We start from the raw sequence: 22901 nt of genomic DNA on the forward strand, positions 1-22901 counted from the left end.
ACAACCAAACTCTAAGTTTGGTGTTGAACTCCCATATCCAAACTCTAAGTTTGGTGTTGGAGAGTCTCAACAATGCTCTGAACATCTGTGAGGCTCCATGAGAGCCCACTGTCAAGCTATTGACATTAAAAAAGTGCTTGTAGGGAGGCAACCCAATGTTTATTTATCTAACTCTATTATTCTTGTTTTTCATGTTTTCTTAGGATCATGATCATATGGAGTCACAAAATAAATATAAAAAATTGAAAACGGAATCAAAAACAGCAGAAGAAAAATCACACCCTGGAGGAGCATCTGTCTGGCGTTCAGCGCCAGAACAAAGCATGGTTCTGGCGCTGAACACCCAAAATGGGCAGCTTCTGGGCGCTGAACGCCAGAACAGGCATGGTTCTGGCGTTCAACGCCAGAAATGGCACACAAATGGGCGTTGAACGCCCAAAATGGCCACCAACCTGGCGCTGAACGCCCAGAGTTGTGCGCAAGGGCATTTTACATGCCTAAATTGGTGCAGGGATGTAAATGCCTTGACACCACAGGATCATCTCAGGATCTGTGGACCCCACAGGATCATCTCAGGATCTGTGGACCCCACAGGATCCCCACCTACCTCATCATCTCTCTTTCCATTCATGATCATCCCTTCTGTTTTCCATTGACCACTCACATCCATACACCCACTACCTTCAAAATTCAACATCTCTCTCCCACCCAATCCCACCCATATGGCCGAATACACCCTCCCATCCATCTCCTCCATATTTCTTCTTCTTCTTCTCCTATTCTTTTGTTTATTGCTCGAGGGCGAGCAATATTCTAAGTTTGGTGTGGTAAAAGCATAAGCTTTTTGTTTTTCCATTACCATTGATGGCACCTAAGACCGGGGAATCCTCTAGAAAGGGGAAAGGGAAGACAAAAGCTTCCACATCCGAGTCATGCGAGATGGAAAGGTTCATCTCCAAAGCCCATCAAGACCACTTCTATGATGTTGTGGCCAAGAAGAAGGTGAACCCTGAGGTCCCTTTCAAACTCAAAAGAAATGAGTATCCAGAGATCCGACATGAAATTCAAAGAAGAGGTTGGGAAGTTCTAACAAATCCCATCCAACAAGTCGGCATCCTAATGGTTCAAGAGTTCTATGCTAATGCATGGATCACCAAGAACCATGATCAAAGTAGGAACCCGAATCCAAAGAACTATGTTACAATGGTTCGGGGGAAATACTTAGATTTTAGTCCGGAAAATGTGAGGTTGGCGTTCAACTTGCCAAACATGGAAGAGAACGCACGCCCCTACACAAGGAGAGTCAACTTTGATCAAAGGTTGGACCAAGTCCTTATGGACATATGTGTAGAAGGAGCTCAATGGAAGGTTGACTCCAAAAGCAAGCCGGTTCAACTAAGAAGATTGGACCTCAAGCCTGTAGCTAGAGGATGGTTGGAGTTCACTCAATGCTCAATCATTCCCACTAGCAACCGGTCTGAAGTTACTATAGACCGGGCCATCATGATCCATAGCATCATGATTGGAGAAGAGGTGGAAGTTCATGAGATTATACCTCAAGAACTCTACAAGGTGGCTGACAAGTCCTCCACTATGGCAAGGTTAGCCTTCCCTCACTTCATTTGCCATCTATGTTACTCAGCTGGAGCATTCATAGAGGGAGATGTCCTCATTAAAGAGGACAAGCCCATCACTAAGAAAAAGATGGAGCAAGCAAGAGAGCCCAATCATGGAGCTCAAGAGGCGCACGAAGCTCATCACCATGAGATCCCGGAGATGCCTCAAATGCACTTTCCTCCACAAAACTATTGGGAGCAAATCAACACCTCCCTAGGAGAATTGAGTTCCAATATGGGACAACTAAGGGTGGAACATCAAGAGCACTCCATCATACTTCATGAAATAAGAGAAGATCAAAAAGCAATGAGGGAGGAGCAACAAAGACAAGGAAGAGACATAGAAGAGCTCAAGGACATCATTGGTTCCTCAAGAAGGAAACGCCACCATCACTAAGGTGGATTCATTCCTTGCTCTTACTTCTTCTGTTTTTTCGTTTTCTATGTCATGTACTTATCTGTGTTTGTGTCTTCATTACATGATCATTAGTAGTAGTAACTATGTCTTAAAGTTATGAATGTCCTATGAATCCATCACCTCTCTTAAATGAAGAATGTTTTAATTCAAAAGAACAAGAAGTACATGAGTTTCGAATTTATCCTTGAACTTAGCTTAATTATATTGATGTGGTGACAATGCTTCTTGTTTTCTGAATGTATGCTTGAACAGTGCATATGTCTTTTGAAGTTGTTATTTAAGAATGTTAAATATGTTGGCTCTTGAAAGAATGATGACTAGGAGACATGTTATTTGATAATCTGAAAAATCATAAAAATGATTCTTGAAGCAAGAAAAAGCAGCAAAGAACAAAGCTTGCAGAAAAAAAAAAGCGAAAAAAAATAGAAAGAAAAAGAAAAAGCAAGCAGAAAAAGCCAATAACCCTTAAAACCAAAAGGCAAGGGCAAATAAAAAGGATCCCAAGGCTTTGAGCATCAGTGGATAGGAGGGCCTAAAGGAATAAAATCCTGGTCTAAGCGGCTAAACCAAGCTGTCCCTAACCATGTGCTTGTGGCGTGTAGGTGTCAAGTGAAAACTTGAGACTGAGCGGTTAAAGTCAAGGTCCAAAGCAAAAAAAAGAGTGTGCTTAAGAACCCTGGACACCTCTAATTGGGGACTTTAGCAAAGCTGAGTCACAATCTGAAAAGGTTCACCCAATTATGTGTCTGTGTGGCATTTATGTATCCGGTGGTAATACTGGAAAACAAAGTGCTTAGGGCCACGGCCAAGACTCATAAAGAAGCTGTGTTCAAGAATCATCATACTGAACTAGGAGAGTCAATAACACTATTCGAAATCTGAAGTTCCTATAGATGCCAATCATTCTGAACCTCAATGGATAAAGTGAGATGCCAAAACTATTCAAGAGGCAAAAAGCTATAAGTCCCGCTCATATGATTGAAGCTATGTTTCATTGATAGTTTGGAATTTATAGTATATTCTCTTCTTTTTATCCTATTTTATTTTCAGTTGCTTGGGGATAAGCAACAATTTAAGTTTGGTGTTGTGATGAGCGGATAATTTATACGCTTTTTGACATTGTTTTTAGTATGTTTTTAGTAGGATCTAGTTAATTTTAGGGATGTTTTCATTAGTTTTTATGTAAAATTCACATTTCTGGACTTTACTATGAGTTTGTGTGTTTTTCTGTGATTTCAAGTATTTTCTGGCTGAAATTGAGGGACTTGAGCAAAAATCAGATTCAGAGGTTGAAGAAGGATTGCTGATGCTGTTGGATTCTGACCTCCCTGCACTCAAAGAGGATTTTCTGGAGCTACAGAATTCGAAATGGCTCGCTTCCAATTGCTTTGGAAAGTAGACATCCAGGGCTTTCCAGCAATATATAATAGTCCATACTTTGGCCAAGAATAGACGACGTAAACTGGCGTTCAACGCCAGCCTTCTACCCAAACCTGGCGTCCAGCGCCAGAAAAGGAGCCAAAACCAGAGTTGAACGCCCAAACTGGCACAAAAACTGGCGTTCAACTCCAAGAAGGACCTCTACACGTGCAACACTCAGGCTCAGCCCAAACACACACCAAGTGGGCCCAGGAAGTGGATTTATGCATCAATTACTTACTCATGTAAACCCTAGTAGCTAGTTTATTATAAATAGGACCTTTTACTATTGTATTAGGCATCTTTGATCAGTTGTATGCTATCTTAGATCACGTTTTAGGGGGCTGGCCATCTCGGCCATGCCTGGACCTCTCACTTATGTATTTTCAACGGTAGAGTTTCTACACTCCATAGATTAAGGTGTGGAGCTCTGCTGTTCCTCAAAGATCAATGCAAAGTACTACTGTTTTCTATTCAATTCATCTTATTTCGCTTCTATGATATCCATTCGCACCCAAGAACGTGATGAAGGTGATGATTATGTGTGACGCTCATCATCCTTCTCCCTTATGAACGCGTTCCTGACAAACACTTCTGTTCTACATGAAATAAGCTAGAATGAATATCTCTTAGATCTCCTAACCAGAATCTTCGTGGCGTAAGCTAGAATGATGGCGGCATTCAAGAGAATCCGGAAAGTCTAAACCTTGTCTGTGGTATTCCGAGTAGGATTCAATGAATGAATGACTGTGACGAGCTCCAAACTCGCGATTGCAGGGCGTTAGTGACAGACGCAAAAGGATAGTAAATCCTATTCCAGCATGATCGAGAACCGACAGATGAATAGCCGTGCCGTGACAGGGTGCGTGAGTATATTATTCACTGAGAGGATAAGATGAAGCCATTGACAAGGGTGATGCCTCCAGACGATTAGCCGTGCCGTGACAGGGCATTGGATCATTTTCCCGAGAGATGATCGAAAGTAGCCATTGAAAGTGGTGATGTATCACATAAAGCCAGCCATGGAAAGGAGTAAGACTAATTGGATGAAGATAGCAGGAAAGCAGAGGTTCAGAGGAACAAAAAGCATCTCCATTCGCTTATCTGAAATTCCTACCAATGATTTACATAAGTATCTCTATCCCTATTTTATTATATAATATTCGAAAACACCATTATCACTTTATATCTGCCTGACTGAGATTTACAAGGTGACCATAGCTTGCTTCATACCAACAATCTCTGTGGGATTCGACCCTTACTCACGTAAGGTATTACTTGGACGACCCAGTGCACTTGCTGGTTAGTTGTATCGAAGTTGTGAACCATGGTATTGGCACCATGCTCTTGGCGCCATTTCCAGGGAAAGAAAGAGCCATGAATTCTACATAATCAAAGCGTAATCACGATTACGCGTACCAAGTTGCTCACGTTGCCAGGGATTGTTTGAGCCTGGACATCACAATTTCGTGCACCAGCATCCCATGAAGTTTTTCTCACTGGGCATCAAGTCCTCCTTACTCTCTCCAGGTTCGGCCATGTTAGTCATGGTTATGGCCTTGCACTCTCTCTTGTGATTTTCTTCTGTATTGCTTGGGAGAGTGCTAGGAGGAGTTTCAGTAATTCTCTTACTCAGCTGACCCACTTGTGCCTCCAAATTTCTAATGGAGGATCTTGTTTCATTCATGAAACTTAGTGTGGTCTTAGATAGATCAGAGACTATGGTTGCTAAGCCAGAATGACTCTGCTCAGAGTTCTCTGTTTGTTATTGAGAAGATGATGGAAAAGGTTTGCTATTGCTAAACCTATTTCTTCCACCATTATTGTTGTTGAAGCCTTGTTGAGGCTTCTGTTGGTCCTTCCATGAGAGATTTGGATGATTTCTCCATGAAGGATTATAGGTGTTTCCATAGGGTTCTCCTATGTAATTCACCTCTTCCATTGCAGGGTTCTCAGGATCATAAGCTTCTTCTTCAGAAGATGCTTCTTTATTAATGCTGGATGCAGCTTGCATTCCAGTCAGACTCTGAGAAATCATATTGACTTGCTGAGTCAATATTTTATTCTGAGCCAATATGGCATTCAGAGTATCAATCTCAAGAACTTCTTTCTTCTGAGTTGTCCCATTATTCACAGGATTTCTTTCAGAAGTGTACATGAACTGGTTATTTGCAACCATTTCAATGAGTTCCTAGGCTTCTTCAGGTGTCTTCTTCAGATGAAGAGATCCACCAGCAGAGTTGTCCAATGACATCTTGGACAGTTCAGACAGACCATCATAGAATATGCATATGATGCTCCATTCTGAAAGCATGCCAGAAGGACACCTTCTGATCAATTGCTTGTATCTTTCCCAAGCTTCATAGAGGGATTCACCTTCCTTCTGTCTGAAGGTTTGGACTTTCACTCTAAGCTTACTCAATTTTTGAGGTGGAAAGAACTTTGCCAAGAAGGCATTGACCAGCTTTTCCCAAGAGTTCTGGTTTTCTTTGAGTTGTGAGTCCAACCATGTCCTAGCTCTGTCTCTTACAGCAAAGGGGAAAAGCATAAGTCTGTAGACCTCAGGGTCAACCCCATGGGTCTTAACAGTATCACAGATTTGTAAGAATTCAGCTAAAAACTGATGAGAATCTTCCAATGGAAGTCCATGATACTTGCAATTCTGCCGCATTAGAGAAACTAATTGAGGATTAAGCTCAAAGTTGTTCGCTCCAATTGCAGGAATTGAGATGCTCCTTCCACAGAAGTCAGGAGAGGGTGCAATGAAATCACCAAGCATCTTCCTTGTATTGTTAGCATTGTTGTTATTTTCGGCTGCCATGTCTTCTTCTTTTTCGAAAATTTCTGTTAGGTCCTCTCCAGGGAGTTGTGCTTTAGCTTCTCTTAGCTTCCTTTTCAAGGTCCTTTCAGGTTCAGGATCAGCTTCAACAATAATGCCTTGGTCCTTGTTCCTACTCAAAAGAAAAAGAAGAGAACAAGAAAGTATGGAATCCTCTATGTCACAGTATAGAGATTCCTTGAGGTGTCAGAGGAAAACAGGAATAGAGGGATGAGGTAGGTAGATAAGAATTCGAACATATGATGAAGGAGAGAGAGTCCAAATTGTTAATTGAGGAGGAATGTTAGTCCTTAAATAGAAGAAGGTGAGGAGGGGGAAAAATTTTCGAAAACAAATTTTTAAATAAAACTAAAAATTTTAAAATAATTAAAAAGAATTTTGAAAAAGTGGTTGATGGTTTTTCGAAAATTAAAAGTGAGAGAGTGGTTAGGTGATTTTGAAGAAGATTTTGAAATCAGTAATCAAAAAGATATGATTGAAAATTATTTTGAAAAAGATGTGGTTGAGAAAATATGATTGAGAAGATATGATTGAAAAATGATTTAAAAATAAATTTTTGAATTAATGATATGATTGAGAAAATATGATAGGAATTTCTTTTTAAAATTAATGACTTGGCTAACAAGAAATTTAAAAGATATGATTTTAAAATTCAAATATTGAACCTTTCTTAACAAGAAAGTAACAGACTTGAAATTTTTTTTGAATCAAATCATTAATTGTTAGCGAGGATTTTCGAAAATAGTGAAAGAAAAATGGAAAAGATATGATTGAAAAAGATTTGATTTTGAAAAATTATGAAAATTTGAAAAAAATTTGAATTAAAAACTAACTTACCTCCCTTGTGTTGTCCTGGTGTTAAACGCCCAGAATGGTATCCATTCTGGCGTTTAACACCCATTTGGCTACCTCCTTGGGTGTTAAACGCGCAGCCAGGTACCCTGGCTGGCATTTAAACGCCAAAATTCCTTCTTCACTGGGCGTTTTGAACGCCCAGCTTTTTCTCTGGGATTCCTCTGCTGTATGTTCTGAATCTTCAATTCTTTGTATTATTGACTTGAACAGACATAATTTTGAAGATTTTTTGAATTTTTAATGATGAGAGAGAACAATAATAAAATGAAACTAATCATGAAAAAGTAAGATCAAATAAACAATTCATGCAAGAACACGTTGAAAAAATTTTCATATTAGAGACACTAACAAATTGAGAATGGACATGAGAAACAACAAAAGACACAAAACAAGAGAATTTAAAGATCTGACCCAATAAAATCATCAAGAACAACTTGAAGATCAATGAAGAACATAATGCATATATTTTAGAAAAATGCAAGAAAATTAAAAATATGCAAGACACCAAACTTAAAATGTGACATTAGACTCAAACAAGAAACACAAATTGTTTTTTGTTTTCATGGTTTTATAAAATATTTTTTTTTGAATTTTTCGAAAAAAGAAAGCTTAGAAATAAAATAAAATTACCTAATCTGAGCAACAAGATGAATCGTCAGTTGTCCAAACTCGAACAAACCCCGGCAACGGCACCAAAAACTTGGTGCACGAAATTACAATCACTCTTTCGCAATTCCACACAACTAACCAGCAAGTGCACTGGGTCGTCCAAGTAATACCTTACGTGAGTAAGGGTCGATCCCATGGAGATTGTCGGCTTGAAGCAAGCTATGGTCATCCTTGTAAATCTCAGTCAGGCGAATTCAAATGGTTTTGAGATTTTGATAATTAAAATATAATTAAAACAGAAAATAAGATAGAAATACTTATGTAATTCATTGGTAGGATTTCAAATAAGCGTATGGAGATGCTTGTTGCTTCTGAACCTCTGATTTCTTATTGCCTTCATCCAATCATGCATACTCCCTTCCATGGCAAGCTGTATCTTGGGGGATCACCGTTGTCAATGACTACCATCTGTCCTCTCAGTGAAAATGGTCCGGCTACGGGTTACGTAGGGCTAATCATCTATCGGTTCTCACTCATGTTGGAATAGGATCCATTGATCCTTTTGCGTCTGTCACTACGCCCAACACTCGCGAGTTTGAAGCTCGTCATAGTCATCCTATCCCAAATCCTACTCGGAATACCGCAGACAAGGTTTAGACTTTTCAGATCTCAAGAATGCTGCCAATTGATTCTAGCTTATACCACGAAGACTCTGATCTCACGGAATGGAGGGCTCTGTTGTCAGGATAGGCAACCATGCGTCGTGAACCAAGAGGCTAAGAGAGACACACTCCAGCTAGTGCAGATAGAACGAAAGTGGTTATCAGGCACGCGATCATAGGTGAGAATGATGATGAGTGTCGCGGATCATCACATTCATCAGGTTGAAGTACGAGAGTATATCTTGGAGTAGAAGTAGGCGTGAATTGAATAGAAGAACAGTAGTAATTGCATTAATTCATGAAGAACAACAGAGCTCCACACCTTAATCTATGGGGTGTAGAAACTCCACCATTGAAAATATATAAGAACAAGGTCTAGGCATGGCCGAATGGCCAGCCTCCCAAATATGAAATGAAGCTCTCTAAAAGATGATTAAAAGATCAAAAGATGATCAAAGGATGAAAATACAATAGTGAAAGGTCTTATTTATAATGAACTAGTAGCCTAGGGTTTACAGAAAGAAGTAAATGATGCAGAAATCCACTTCCGGGGCCTACTTGGTGTGTGCTTGGGCTGAGCATTGAAGCTTTTTCGTGCTTTGGGTTTTCTTGGAGTTAAACTCCAGCTTTGGTGCCAGTTTGGGCGTTTTACGCCAAAAAGTTTTAGGTTGACTTTGAATTCCAGTTTGGGCCATCAAATCTCGGGTAAAGTATGAACTATTATATATTGCTGGAAAGCCCAGGATGTCTACTTTCCAACGCATTTGAGAGCGCGTCAATTGGGTATTTATAGCTCAAGAAAATCCACTTTGAGTGCAAGGAGGTCAGAATCCAACAGCATCTGCAGTCCTTTTTCAGCCTCTGAATCAGATTTTTGCTCAGGTCCCTCAATTTCAGCCAGAAAGTACCTGAAATCACAGAAAAACACACTAAAAACTGGCATAATAAAAAATAATAAAAATATAATAAAACGTAACTAAAACATACTAAAAACCATGTAAAAACAATGCCAAAAAGGGTATAAATTATTCGCTCATCATCGCTCACCTCCAAAATGTCCTCCATATTGTGATCCATGGCAATTCCATAGGATTTTCTGTGCCTCTTCTCTAGGCACGCATCTACGGATCATTCCGTCTGCACACCTCTTAAAGAGATATAGTTCATCCCACAAGTAGTACTTTGCATCAGTAACCAACAAAAGGATAGTAAATCCTATTCCAGCATGATCGAGAACCGACAGATGAATAGCCGTGCCGTGACAGGGTGCGTGAGCATATTATTCACTGAGAGGATAAGATGAAGCCATTGACAAGGGTGATGCCTCCAGACGATTAGCCGTGCCGTGACAGGGCATTGGATCTTTTTCCCGAGAGATAACCGAAAATAGCCATTGACAGTGGTGATGTATCACATAAAGTCAGCCATGGAAAGGAGTAAGACTAATTGGATGAAGATAGCAGGAAAGCAGAGGTTCAGAGGAACGAAAAGCATCTCCATTCGCTTATCTGAAATTCCTACCAATGATTTACATAAGTATCTCTATCCCTATTTTATTATATAATATTCGAAAACACCATTATCACTTTATATCTGCCTGACTGAGATTTACAAGGTGACCATAGCTTGCTTCATACCAACAATCTCCGTGGGATTCGACCCTTACTCACGTAAGGTATTACTTGGACGACTCAGTGCACTTGCTGGTTAGTTGTATCGAAGTTGTGAACCATGGTATTGGCACCATGCTCTTGGCGCCATTGCCAGGGAAAGAAAGAGCCATGAATTCTACATAATCAAAGCGTAATCACGATTGCGCGTACCAAGTTGCTCACGTTGCCAGGGATTGTTTGAGCCTGGACATCACAATTTCGTGCACCAAGTTTTTGGCACCGTTGCCGGGGATTGTTCTAATAGCAATTACGTGCAACTACAACGCCAAGTTGATCCGGCAACAGCACCAAGTTTTTGGCGCCGTTGCCGGGGATTGTTCGAGTTTGGACAACTGACGGTTCATCTTGTTGCTCAGATTAGGTAATTTTCTTTTCGTTTTGTTTTCAAAAATCTTTCAAAAATATTTTCAAAAATCTCTCATCTGTTTTCGAAAAAAATAAAAATGTTTTCAAAAATTTTATTCAAGATTTTTAAGAATGAATTCTAGTGTTTCATGAAGCATGTGAAGCCTGGCTGGCTGTAAAGCCATGTCTAAATTCTTTTGGACTGAGGCTTCCAAACCATCAGAGGTAAGTTACATACTTGATAAATGATGAGCAGCAATTTGTTATCAAGAGCAATATACTCTGGTGTTACATGCTAAAGCTTGGCTGGCCATTGGCCATGTCTAGTGTTTTGGACTGGAGCTTTCATTGAAAGCTTGGCTGGCTAGTAAGCCATGTCTAATTCCTGGACTGAAGCTTTAGACTAAGAATGCAAGATTCCTGGAATTCATATTAAAAATCTTTGGAATCCTTATTTTCCTTTTTCATATAATTTTCGAAAAAAAAAAGACAAAAAAATTAGAAAATCATAAAAATAAAAAAAAATATTTTTTTGTTTCTTGTTTGAGTCTTGAGTCATATTATAAGTTTGGTGTCAATTGCATGTGCATCTTGTATTTTTCGAAAATTCTCATGCATTCATAGTGTTCTTCATGATCTTCAAGTTGTTCTTGGTAAGTCTTCTTGTTTGATCTTGATGATTTTTTGTTTTGTGTCTTTTATTGTTTTTCATATGCATTCTTGAATTCTTAGTGTCTAAGCATCAAAGAATTCTAAGTTTGGTGTCCTGCATGTTTTCTTTGCATTAAAAGTTTTTCAAAATTGTGTCTATGATGTTCATCTTGGCATTCAAAGTGTTCTTGGTGTTCATCTTGACATTCATAGCATTCTTGCATGCATTCATTGTTTTGATCTAAAAATTTCATGCATTGCATCTTTTTAGTGTTTTTCTCTTGCATCATAAAAATTTAAAAATAAAAAAAATATCTTTCCCTTTTTCTCTCATCATTCGAAAATTTGGATTGACTTTTTCAAAAATTTTTAAAATCAAGTTGTTTCTTATGAGTCAAATCAAATTTTCAATTTGAAAATCTTATCTTTTTCAAAATCTTTTTCAAAAATCAAATCTTTTTCAAAATTTTTGGTTATTTTCGAAAATTCCAAAAATATTTTTCAAAAATATTTTTCTTATTTTTATATCAAATTTTCGAAAATAACAATAACAATTAATGTTTTGATTAAAAAATTTCAAAGTTTGTTACTTACTTGTTAAGAAAGATTCAAACTTTAAGTTCTAGAATCATATCTTGTGATTTCTTGTGAATCAAGTCATTAATTGTGATTTTAAAAATCAAATCTTTTTCAAAAACTAATTTCTATCATATCTTTTCAAAAATATCTTCTTATCTTATCTTTTTCAAAATTTGATTTCAAAATATCTTTTCTAACTTCCTAACTTCTTATCTTTTCAAAATTTGTTTCAACTAACTAACTAACTTTTTGTTTGTTTCTTAACTTTTTCAAAACTACCTAACTAACTCTCTCTCTCTAATTTTCGAAAATATCTTCCCTCTTTTTCAAAAATTTCTTTTTAATTAACTAATTATTCTTATTTTTATTTTTAATTTTAAAAATTTTTTTCGAAAAATTACTAACATTTTTCAAAAAAACTATTTTCGAAAATCACTAACTCTTTTTCAAAAATTATTTTCGAAAATTATCCCTCCCCCATCTTATTCTATTTATTCATCTACTAACATCTCTTCCTCACATCATCACCAAATTCGAACCCCCTCTTCTATCTGTGTTCGAATTTCTTCTTCTTTTCTTCTACTAACAATAAGGAACCTCTTTACTGTGACATAGAGGATTCCTCTTCTTTTCTTTTTCTCTCCTCTTTCTTATGAGCAGGGACAGAGAAAAAGGCATTCTTGTTGAAGCTGATCCAGAACCTGAAAGGACTCTGAAGAGAAAATTAAGAGAAGCTAAATTACAACAATCCAGAGACAACTTGATTGAAAATTTCGAACAAGTAAAGGAGATGGCAGCCGAACCCAACAACAATGCAAGGAGAATGCTTGGTGACTTCACTGCACCTAATTCCAATTTACATGGAAGAAGCATCTCCATTCCTGCCATTGGAGCAAACAACTTTGAGCTGAAACCTCAGTTAGTTTCTCTAATGCAGCAGAACTGCAAGTTTCATGGACTTCCATCTGAAGATCCTTTTCAGTTCTTAACTGAATTCTTGCAGATATGTGATACTGTTAAGACTAATGGAGTAGATCCTGAAGTCTACAGGCTTATGCTTTTCCCTTTTGCTATAAGAGACAGAGCTAGAATATGGTTGGATTCTCAACCCAAAGACAGCCTGAACTCTTGGGATAAGCTGGTCACGGCTTTCTTAGCCAAGTACTTTCCTCCTCAAAAGCTGAGCAAGCTTAGAGCTGATGTTCAAACCTTCAGACAGAAAGAAGGTGAATCCCTCTATGAAGCTTGGGAAAGATACAAACAGTTGACCAAAAAGTGTCCTTCTGACATGCTTTCAGAATGGACCATCCTGGATATATTCTATGATGGTTTATCTGAGCTATCAAAAATGTCACTGGACACTTCTGCAGGTGGATCCATTCACCTAAAGAAAACGCCTGCAGAAGCTCAAGAACTCGTTGACATGGTTGCTAATAACCAGTTCATGTACACTTCTGAAAGGAATCCTGTGAGTAATGGGACGCCTATGAAGAAGGGAGTTCTTGAAGTTGATACTCTGAATGCCATATTGGCTCAGAATAAAATATTGGCTCAGCAAGTCAATATGATCTCTCAGATTCTGCATGGAATGCAAGCTGCATCCAACAGTACTCAAGAGGCTTCTTATAAAGAAGAAGCTTATGATCCTGAGAACCCTGCAATAGTAGAGGTGAATTACTTAGGTGAACCTTATGGAAACACCTATAACTCATCATGGAGAAATCATCCAAATTTCTCATGGAAGGATCAAAAGCCTCAACAAGGCTTTAATAATGGTGGAAGAAACAGGTTTAACAATAATAAACCTTTTCCATCATCCACTCAGCAACAGACAGAGAACTCTGAACAAAACACTTCTAATTTGGCAAACTTAGTCTCTGATCTGTCTAAGGCCACTGTAACTTTCATGAATGAAACAAGGTCTTCCATTAGAAATTTGGAAGCACAAGTGGGCCAGCTGAGTAAAAGGATCACTGAAATCCCTCCCAGTACTCTCCCAAGCAATACAGAAGAGAATCCAAAAGGAGAGTGCAAGACCATTGACATAAGCAAAATGGCCGAACCCAATGAGGGAGTGGAGGACGTGAATCCCAGTGAGGAAGACCTCCTGGGATGTCCAGTGATCAATAAAGAGCTTCCCTCTAAGGAACCAAGGGACTCTGAGGCTCATCTAGAGACCATAGAGATTCCATTGAACCTCCTTATGCCCTTCATGAGCTCTGATGAGTATTCCTCTTCTGAAGAGAATGAGGATGTTACTGAAGAGCAAACTGCCCTGTTTCTTGGTGCAATCATGAAGCTAAATGCCAAATTATTTGGCATTGATACTTGGGAAGTTGAACCTCCCTTGTTCATCAATGAACTAAGTGATCTGGATCAACTGACATTGCCTCAGAAGAGACAGGATCCTGGGAAGTTCATAATACCTTGTACCATAGGCACCATGATCTTTAAGGCTCTGTGTGACCTTGGTTCAGGAATAAACCTCATGTCCCTCTCTGTAATAGAGAAACTGGGAATCTATGGGGTGCAAGCTGCTAAAATCTCACTAGAGATGGCAGACAATTCGAGAAAACAGGCATATGGACAAGTAGAGGACGTATTAGTAAAGGTTGAAGGCCTTTACATCCCTGCTGATTTCATAGTCCTGGATACTGGAAAGGAAAAGGATGAATCCATCATCCTAGGAAGACCTTTCCTGGCCACAGCAAGAGCTGTGATTGATGTTGACAGAGGTGAACTAGTCCTTCAATGGAATGAGGACTCCCTTGTGTTTAAAACTCAAGGATCTCCCTCTACAACCATGGAGAGGAAGCATGAAAAGCTTCTCTCAAAGCAGAGTCAACCCAAGCCCCCACAGTCAAACTCTAAGTTTGGTGTTGGGAGGCCACAACCAAACTCTAAGTTTGGTGTTGAACTCCCATATCCAAACTCTAAGTTTGGTGTTGGAGAGTCTCAACAATGCTCTGAACATCTGTGAGGCTCCATGAGAGCCCACTGTCAAGCTATTGACATTAAAAAAGTGCTTGTAGGGAGGCAACCCAATGTTTATTTATCTAACTCTATTATTCTTGTTTTTCATGTTTTCTTAGGATCATGATCATATGGAGTCACAAAATAAATATAAAAAATTGAAAACGGAATCAAAAACAGCAGAAGAAAAATCACACCCTGGAGGAGCATCTGTCTGGTGTTCAGCGCCAGAACAAAGCATGGTTCTGGCGCTGAACACCCAAAATGGGCAGCTTCTGGGCGCTGAACGCCAGAACAGGCATGGTTCTGGCGTTCAACGCCAGAAATGGCACACAAATGGGCGTTGAACGCCCAAAATGGCCACCAACCTGGCGCTGAACGCCCAGAGTTGTGCGCAAGGGCATTTTACATGCCTAAATTGGTGCAGGGATGTAAATGCCTTGATACCACAGGATCATCTCAGGATCTGTGGACCCCACAGGATCATCTCAGGATCTGTGGACCCCACAGGATCCCCACCTACCTCATCATCTCTCTTTCCATTCATGATCATCCCTTCTGTTTTCCATTGACCACTCACATCCATACACCCACTACCTTCAAAATTCAACATCTCTCTCCCACCCAATCCCACCCATATGGCCGAATACACCCTCCCATCCATCTCCTCCATATTTCTTCTTCTTCTTCTCCTATTCTTTTGTTTATTGCTCGAGGGCGAGCAATATTCTAAGTTTGGTGTGGTAAAAGCATAAGCTTTTTGTTTTTCCATTACCATTGATGGCACCTAAGACCGGGGAATCCTCTAGAAAGGGGAAAGGGAAGACAAAAGCTTCCACATCCGAGTCATGCGAGATGGAAAGGTTCATCTCCAAAGCCCATCAAGACCACTTCTATGATGTTGTGGCCAAGAAGAAGGTGAACCCTGAGGTCCCTTTCAAACTCAAAAGAAATGAGTATCCAGAGATCCGACATGAAATTCAAAGAAGAGGTTGGGAAGTTCTAACAAATCCCATCCAACAAGTCGGCATCCTAATGGTTCAAGAGTTCTATGCTAATGCATGGATCACCAAGAACCATGATCAAAGTAGGAACCCGAATCCAAAGAACTATGTTACAATGGTTCGGGGGAAATACTTAGATTTTAGTCCGGAAAATGTGAGGTTGGCGTTCAACTTGCCAAACATGGAAGAGAACGCACGCCCCTACACAAGGAGAGTCAACTTTGATCAAAGGTTGGACCAAGTCCTTATGGACATATGTGTAGAAGGAGCTCAATGGAAGGTTGACTCCAAAAGCAAGCCGGTTCAACTAAGAAGATTGGACCTCAAGCCTGTAGCTAGAGGATGGTTGGAGTTCACTCAATGCTCAATCATTCCCACTAGCAACCGGTCTGACGTTACTATAGACCGGGCCATCATGATCCATAGCATCATGATTGGAGAAGAGGTGGAAGTTCATGAGATTATACCTCAAGAACTCTACAAGGTGGCTGACAAGTCCTCCACTATGGCAAGGTTAGCCTTCCCTCACCTCATTTGCTATCTATGTTACTCAGCTGGAGCATTCATAGAGGGAGATGTCCTCATTAAAGAGGACAAGCCCATCACTAAGAAAAAGATGGAGCAAGCAAGAGAGCCCAATCATGGAGCTCAAGAGGCGCACGAAGCTCATCACCATGAGATCCCGGAGATGCCTCAAATGCACTTTCCTCCACAAAACTATTGGGAGCAAATCAACACCTCCCTAGGAGAATTGAGTTCCAATATGGGACAACTAAGGGTGGAACATCAAGAGCACTCCATCATACTTCATGAAATAAGAGAAGATCAAAAAGCAATGAGGGAGGAGCAACAAAGACAAGGAAGAGACATAGAAGAGCTCAAGGACATCATTGGTTCCTCAAGAAGGAAACGCCACCATCACTAAGGTGGATTCATTCCTTGCTCTTACTTCTTCTGTTTTTTCGTTTTCTATGTCATGTACTTATCTGTGTTTGTGTCTTCATTACATGATCATTAGTAGTAGTAACTATGTCTTAAAGTTATGAATGTCCTATGAATCCATCACCTCTCTTAAATGAAGAATGTTTTAATTCAAAAGAACAAGAAGTACATGAGTTTCGAATTTATCCTTGAACTTAGCTTAATTATATTGATGTGGTGACAATGCTTCTTGTTTTCTGAATGTATGCTTGAACAGTGCATATGTCTTTTGAAGTTGTTATTTAAGAATGTTAAATATGTTGGCTCTTGAAAGAATGATGACTAGGAGACATGTTATTTGATAATCTGAAAAATCATAAAAATGATTCTTGAAGCAAGAAAAAGCAGCAAAGAACAAAGCTTGCAGAAAAAAAAAAGCGAAAAAAAATAGAAAGAAAAAGAAAAAGCAAGCAGAAAAAGCCAATAACCCTTAAAACCAAAAGGCAAGGGCAATAAAAAGGATCCCAAGGCTTTGAGCATCAGTGGATAGGAGGGCCTAAAGGAATAAAATCCTGGTCTAAGCGGCTAAACCAAGCTGTCCCTAACCATGTGCTTGTGGCGTGTAGGTGTCAAGTGAAAACTTGAGACTGAGCGGTTAAAGTCAAGGTCCAAAGCAAAAAAAAGAGTGTGCTTAAGAACCCTGGACACCTCTAATTGGGGACTTTAGCAAAGCTGAGTCACAATCTGAAAAGGTTCACCCAATTATGTGTCTGTGTGGCATTTATGTATCCGGTGGTAATACTGGAAAACAAAGTGCTTAGGGCCACGGCCAAGACTCATAAAGAAGCTGTGTTCAAGAATCATCATACTGAACTAGGAGAGTCAATAACACTATTCGAAATCTGAAGTTCCTATAGATGCCAATCATTCTGAACCTCAATGGATAAAGTGAGATGCCAAAACTATTCAAGAGGCAAAAAGCTATAAGTCCCGCTCATATGATTGAAGCTATGTTTCATTGATAGTTTGGAATTTATAGTATATTCTCTTCTTTTTATCCTATTTTATTTTCAGTTGCTTGGGGATAAGCAACAATTTAAGTTTGGTGTTGTGATGAGCGGATAATTTATACGCTTTTTGACATTGTTTTTAGTATGTTTTTAGTAGGATCTAGTTAATTTTAGGGATGTTTTCATTAGTTTTTATGTAAAATTCACATTTCTGGACTTTACTATGAGTTTGTGTGTTTTTCTGTGATTTCAAGTATTTTCTGGCTGAAATTGAGGGACTTGAGCAAAAATCAGATTCAGAGGTTGAAGAAGGACTGCTGATGCTGTTGGATTCTGACCTCCCTGCACTCAAAGAGGATTTTCTGGAGCTACAGAATTCGAAATGGCTCGCTTCCAATTGCTTTGGAAAGTAGACATCCAGGGCTTTCCAGCAATATATAATAGTCCATACTTTGGCCAAGAATAGACGACGTAAACTGGCGTTCAACGCCAGCCTTCTACCCAAACCTGGCGTCCAGCGCCAGAAAAGGAGCCAAAACCAGAGTTGAACGCCCAAACTGGCACAAAAACTGGCGTTCAACTCCAAGAAGGACCTCTACACGTGCAACACTCAGGCTCAGCCCAAACACACACCAAGTGGGCCCAGGAAGTGGATTTATGCATCAATTACTTACTCATGTAAACCCTAGTAGCTAGTTTATTATAAATGGGACCTTTTACTATTGTATTAGGCATCTTTGATCAGTTGTATGCTATCTTAGATCACGTTTTAGGGGGCTGGCCATCTCGGCCATGCCTGGACCTCTCACTTATGTATTTTCAACGGTAGAGTTTCTACACTCCATAGATTAAGGTGTGGAGCTCTGCTGTTCCTCAAAGATCAATGCAAAGTACTACTGTTTTCTATTCAATTCATCTTATTTCGCTTCTAAGATATCCATTCGCACCCAAGAACGTGATGAAGGTGATGATTATGTGTGACGCTCATCATCCTTCTCCCTTATGAACGCGTTCCTGACAAACACTTCTGTTCTACATGAAATAAGCTAGAATGAATATCTCTTAGATCTCCTAACCAGAATCTTCGTGGCGTAAGCTAGAATGATGGCGGCATTCAAGAGAATCCGGAAAGTCTAAACCTTGTCTGTGGTATTCCGAGTAGGATTCAATGAATGAATGATTGTGACGAGCTCCAAACTCGCGATTGCAGGGCGTTAGTGACAGACGCAAAAGGATAGTAAATCCTATTCCAGCATGATCGAGAACCGACAGATGAATAGCCGTGCCGTGACAGGGTGCGTGAGTATATTATTCACTGAGAGGATAAGATGAAGCCATTGACAAGGGTGATGCCTCCAGACGATTAGCCGTGCCGTGACAGGGCATTGGATCATTTTCCCGAGAGATGATCGAAAGTAGCCATTGAAAGTGGTGATGTATCACATAAAGCCAGCCATGGAAAGGAGTAAGACTAATTGGATGAAGATAGCAGGAAAGCAGAGGTTCAGAGGAACAAAAAGCATCTCCATTCGCTTATCTGAAATTCCTACCAATGATTTACATAAGTATCTCTATCCCTATTTTATTATATAATATTCGAAAACACCATTATCACTTTATATCTGCCTGACTGAGATTTACAAGGTGACCATAGCTTGCTTCATACCAACAATCTCTGTGGGATTCGACCCTTACTCACGTAAGGTATTACTTGGACGACCCAGTGCACTTGCTGGTTAGTTGTATCGAAGTTGTGAACCATGGTATTGGCACCATGCTCTTGGCGCCATTTCCAGGGAAAGAAAGAGCCATGAATTCTACATAATCAAAGCGTAATCACGATTGCGCGTACCAAGTTGCTCACGTTGCCAGGGATTGTTTGAGCCTGGACATCACAATTTCGTGCACCAGCATCCCATGAAGTTTTTCTCACTGGGCATCAAGTCCTCCTTACTCTCTCCAGGTTCGGCCATGTTAGTCATGGTTATGGCCTTGCACTCTCTCTTGTGATTTTCTTCTGTATTGCTTGGGAGAGTGCTAGGAGGAGTTTCAGTAATTCTCTTACTCAGCTGACCCACTTGTGCCTCCAAATTTCTAATGGAGGATCTTGTTTCATTCATGAAACTTAGTGTGGTCTTAGATAGATCAGAGACTATGGTTGCTAAGCCAGAATGACTCTGCTCAGAGTTCTCTGTTTGTTATTGAGAAGATGATGGAAAAGGTTTGCTATTGCTAAACCTATTTCTTCCACCATTATTGTTGTTGAAGCCTTGTTGAGGCTTCTGTTGGTCCTTCCATGAGAGATTTGGATGATTTCTCCATGAAGGATTATAGATGTTTCCATAGGGTTCTCCTATGTAATTCACCTCTTCCATTGCAGGGTTCTCAGGATCATAAGCTTCTTCTTCAGAAGATGCTTCTTTATTAATGCTGGATGCAGCTTGCATTCCAGTCAGACTCTGAGAAATCATATTGACTTGCTGAGTCAATATTTTATTCTGAGCCAATATGGCATTCAGAGTATCAATCTCAAGAACTTCTTTCTTCTGAGTTGTCCCATTATTCACAGGATTTCTTTCAGAAGTGTACATGAACTGGTTATTTGCAACCATTTCAATGAGTTCCTAGGCTTCTTCAGGTGTCTTCTTCAGATGAAGAGATCCACCAGCAGAGTTGTCCAATGACATCTTGGACAGTTCAGACAGACCATCATAGAATATGCATATGATGCTCCATTCTGAAAGCATGCCAGAAGGACACCTTCTGATCAATTGCTTGTATCTTTCCCAAGCTTCATAGAGGGATTCACCTTCCTTCTGTCTGAAGGTTTGGACTTTCACTCTAAGCTTACTCAATTTTTGAGGTGGAAAGAACTTTGCCAAGAAGGCATTGACCAGCTTTTCCCAAGAGTTCAGGTTTTCTTTGAGTTGTGAGTCCAACCATGTCCTAGCTCTGTCTCTTACAGCAAAGGGGAAAAGCATAAGTCTGTAGACCTCAGGGTCAACCCCATGGGTCTTAACAGTATCACAGATTTGTAAGAATTCAGCTAAAAACTGATGAGAATCTTCCAATGGAAGTCCATGATACTTGCAATTCTGCCGCATTAGAGAAACTAATTGAGGATTAAGCTCAAAGTTGTTCGCTCCAATTGCAGGAATTGAGATGCTCCTTCCACAGAAGTCAGGAGAGGGTGCAATGAAATCACCAAGCATCTTCCTTGTATTGTTAGCATTGTTGTTATTTTCGGCTGCCATGTCTTCTTCTTTTTCGAAAATTTCTGTTAGGTCCTCTCCAGGGAGTTGTGCTTTAGCTTCTCTTAGCTTCCTTTTCAAGGTCCTTTCAGGTTCAGGATCAGCTTCAACAATAATGCCTTGGTCCTTGTTCCTACTCAAAAGAAAAAGAAGAGAACAAGAAAGTATGGAATCCTCTATGTCACGGTATAGAGATTCCTTGAGGTGTCAGAGGAAAACAGGAATAGAGGGATGAGGTAGGTAGATAAGAATTCGAACATATGATGAAGGAGAGAGAGTCCAAATTGTTAATTGAGGAGGAATGTTAGTCCTTAAATAGAAGAAGGTGAGGAGGGGGAAAAATTTTCGAAAACAAATTTTTAAATAAAACTAAAAATTTTAAAATAATTAAAAAGAATTTTGAAAAAGTGGTTGATGGTTTTTCGAAAATTAAAAGTGAGAGAGTGGTTAGGTGATTTTGAAGAAGATTTTGAAATCAGTAATCAAAAAGATATGATTGAAAATTATTTTGAAAAAGATGTGGTTGAGAAAATATGATTGAGAAGATATGATTGAAAAATGATTTAAAAATAAATTTTTGAATTAATGATATGATTGAGAAAATATGATAGGAATTTCTTTTTAAAATTAATGACTTGGCTAACAAGAAATTTAAAAGATATGATTTTAAAATTCAAATATTGAACCTTTCTTAACAAGAAAGTAACAGACTTGAAATTTTTTTTGAATCAAATCATTAATTGTTAGCGAGGATTTTCGAAAATAGTGAAAGAAAAATGGAAAAGATATGATTGAAAAAGATTTGATTTTGAAAAATTATGAAAATTTGAAAAAAATTTGAATTAAAAACTAACTTACCTCCCTTGTGTTGTCCTGGTGTTAAACGCCCAGAATGGTATCCATTCTGGCGTTTAACACCCATTTGGCTACCTCCTTGGGTGTTAAACGCGCAGCCAGGTACCCTGGCTGGCATTTAAACGCCAAAATTCCTTCTTCACTGGGCGTTTTGAACGCCCAGCTTTTTCTCTGGGATTCCTCTACTGTATGTTCTGAATCTTCAATTCTTTGTATTATTGACTTGAACAGACATAATTTTGAAGATTTTTTGAATTTTTAATGATGAGAGAGAACAATAATAAAATGAAACTAATCATGAAAAAGTAAGATCAAATAAACAATTCATGCAAGAACACGTTGAAAAAATTTTCATATTAGAGACACTAACAAATTGAGAATGGACATGAGAAACAACAAAAGACACAAAACAAGAGAATTTAAAGATCTGACCCAATAAAATCATCAAGAACAACTTGAAGATCAATGAAGAACATAATGCATATATTTTAGAAAAATGCAAGAAAATTAAAAATATGCAAGACACCAAACTTAAAATGTGACATTAGACTCAAACAAGAAACACAAATTGTTTTTTGTTTTCATGGTTTTATAAAATATTTTTTTTTGAATTTTTTGAAAAAAGAAAGCTTAGAAATAAAATAAAATTACCTAATCTGAGCAACAAGATGAATCGTCAGTTGTCCAAACTCGAACAAACCCCGGCAACGGCACCAAAAACTTGGTGCACGAAATTACAATCACTCTTTCGCAATTCCACACAACTAACCAGCAAGTGCACTGGGTCGTCCAAGTAATACCTTACGTGAGTAAGGGTCGATCCCATGGAGATTGTCGGCTTGAAGCAAGCTATGGTCATCCTTGTAAATCTCAGTCAGGCGAATTCAAATGGTTTTGAGATTTTGATAATTAAAATATAATTAAAACAGAAAATAAGATAGAAATACTTATGTAATTCATTGGTAGGATTTCAGATAAGCGTATGGAGATGCTTGTTGCTTCTGAACCTCTGATTTCTTATTGCCTTCATCCAATCATGCATACTCCCTTCCATGGCAAGCTGTATCTTGGGGGATCACCGTTGTCAATGACTACCATCTGTCCTCTCAGTGAAAATGGTCCGGCTACGGGTTACGTAGGGCTAATCATCTATCGGTTCTCACTCATGTTGGAATAGGATCCATTGATCCTTTTGCGTCTGTCACTACGCCCAACACTCGC

At 39.1% G+C, this 22901-nt stretch overlaps 3 non-coding genes across 3 annotated transcripts; 2 read left to right on the forward strand and 1 right to left on the reverse strand.

Annotated features, from left to right (window-relative positions):
- The first annotated feature begins 5765 nt into the window (after window positions 1-5765).
- On the forward strand, window positions 5766-5869 carry LOC148573908 (small nucleolar RNA R71). Its single transcript, XR_015905822.1, has one exon. It is a non-coding gene; the product is annotated as a small nucleolar RNA R71 (small nucleolar RNA).
- Window positions 5870-12852: 6983 nt separating this feature from the next.
- Window positions 12853-12960, reverse strand: LOC148573909 (small nucleolar RNA R71). The gene has a single exon (XR_015905685.1). It is a non-coding gene; the product is annotated as a small nucleolar RNA R71 (small nucleolar RNA).
- A 7359-nt stretch (window positions 12961-20319) lies between these two features.
- On the forward strand, window positions 20320-20423 carry LOC148573910 (small nucleolar RNA R71). The gene has a single exon (XR_015905823.1). It is a non-coding gene; the product is annotated as a small nucleolar RNA R71 (small nucleolar RNA).
- Window positions 20424-22901: the final 2478 nt, after the last annotated feature.

The sequence above is a fragment of the Arachis ipaensis genome, chromosome B2 (genome assembly GCF_059453495.1).
Source record: "Arachis ipaensis isolate K30076 ecotype BB chromosome B2, ASM5945349v1, whole genome shotgun sequence".
In the NCBI taxonomy this organism is placed as follows: domain Eukaryota; kingdom Viridiplantae; phylum Streptophyta; class Magnoliopsida; order Fabales; family Fabaceae; genus Arachis; species Arachis ipaensis.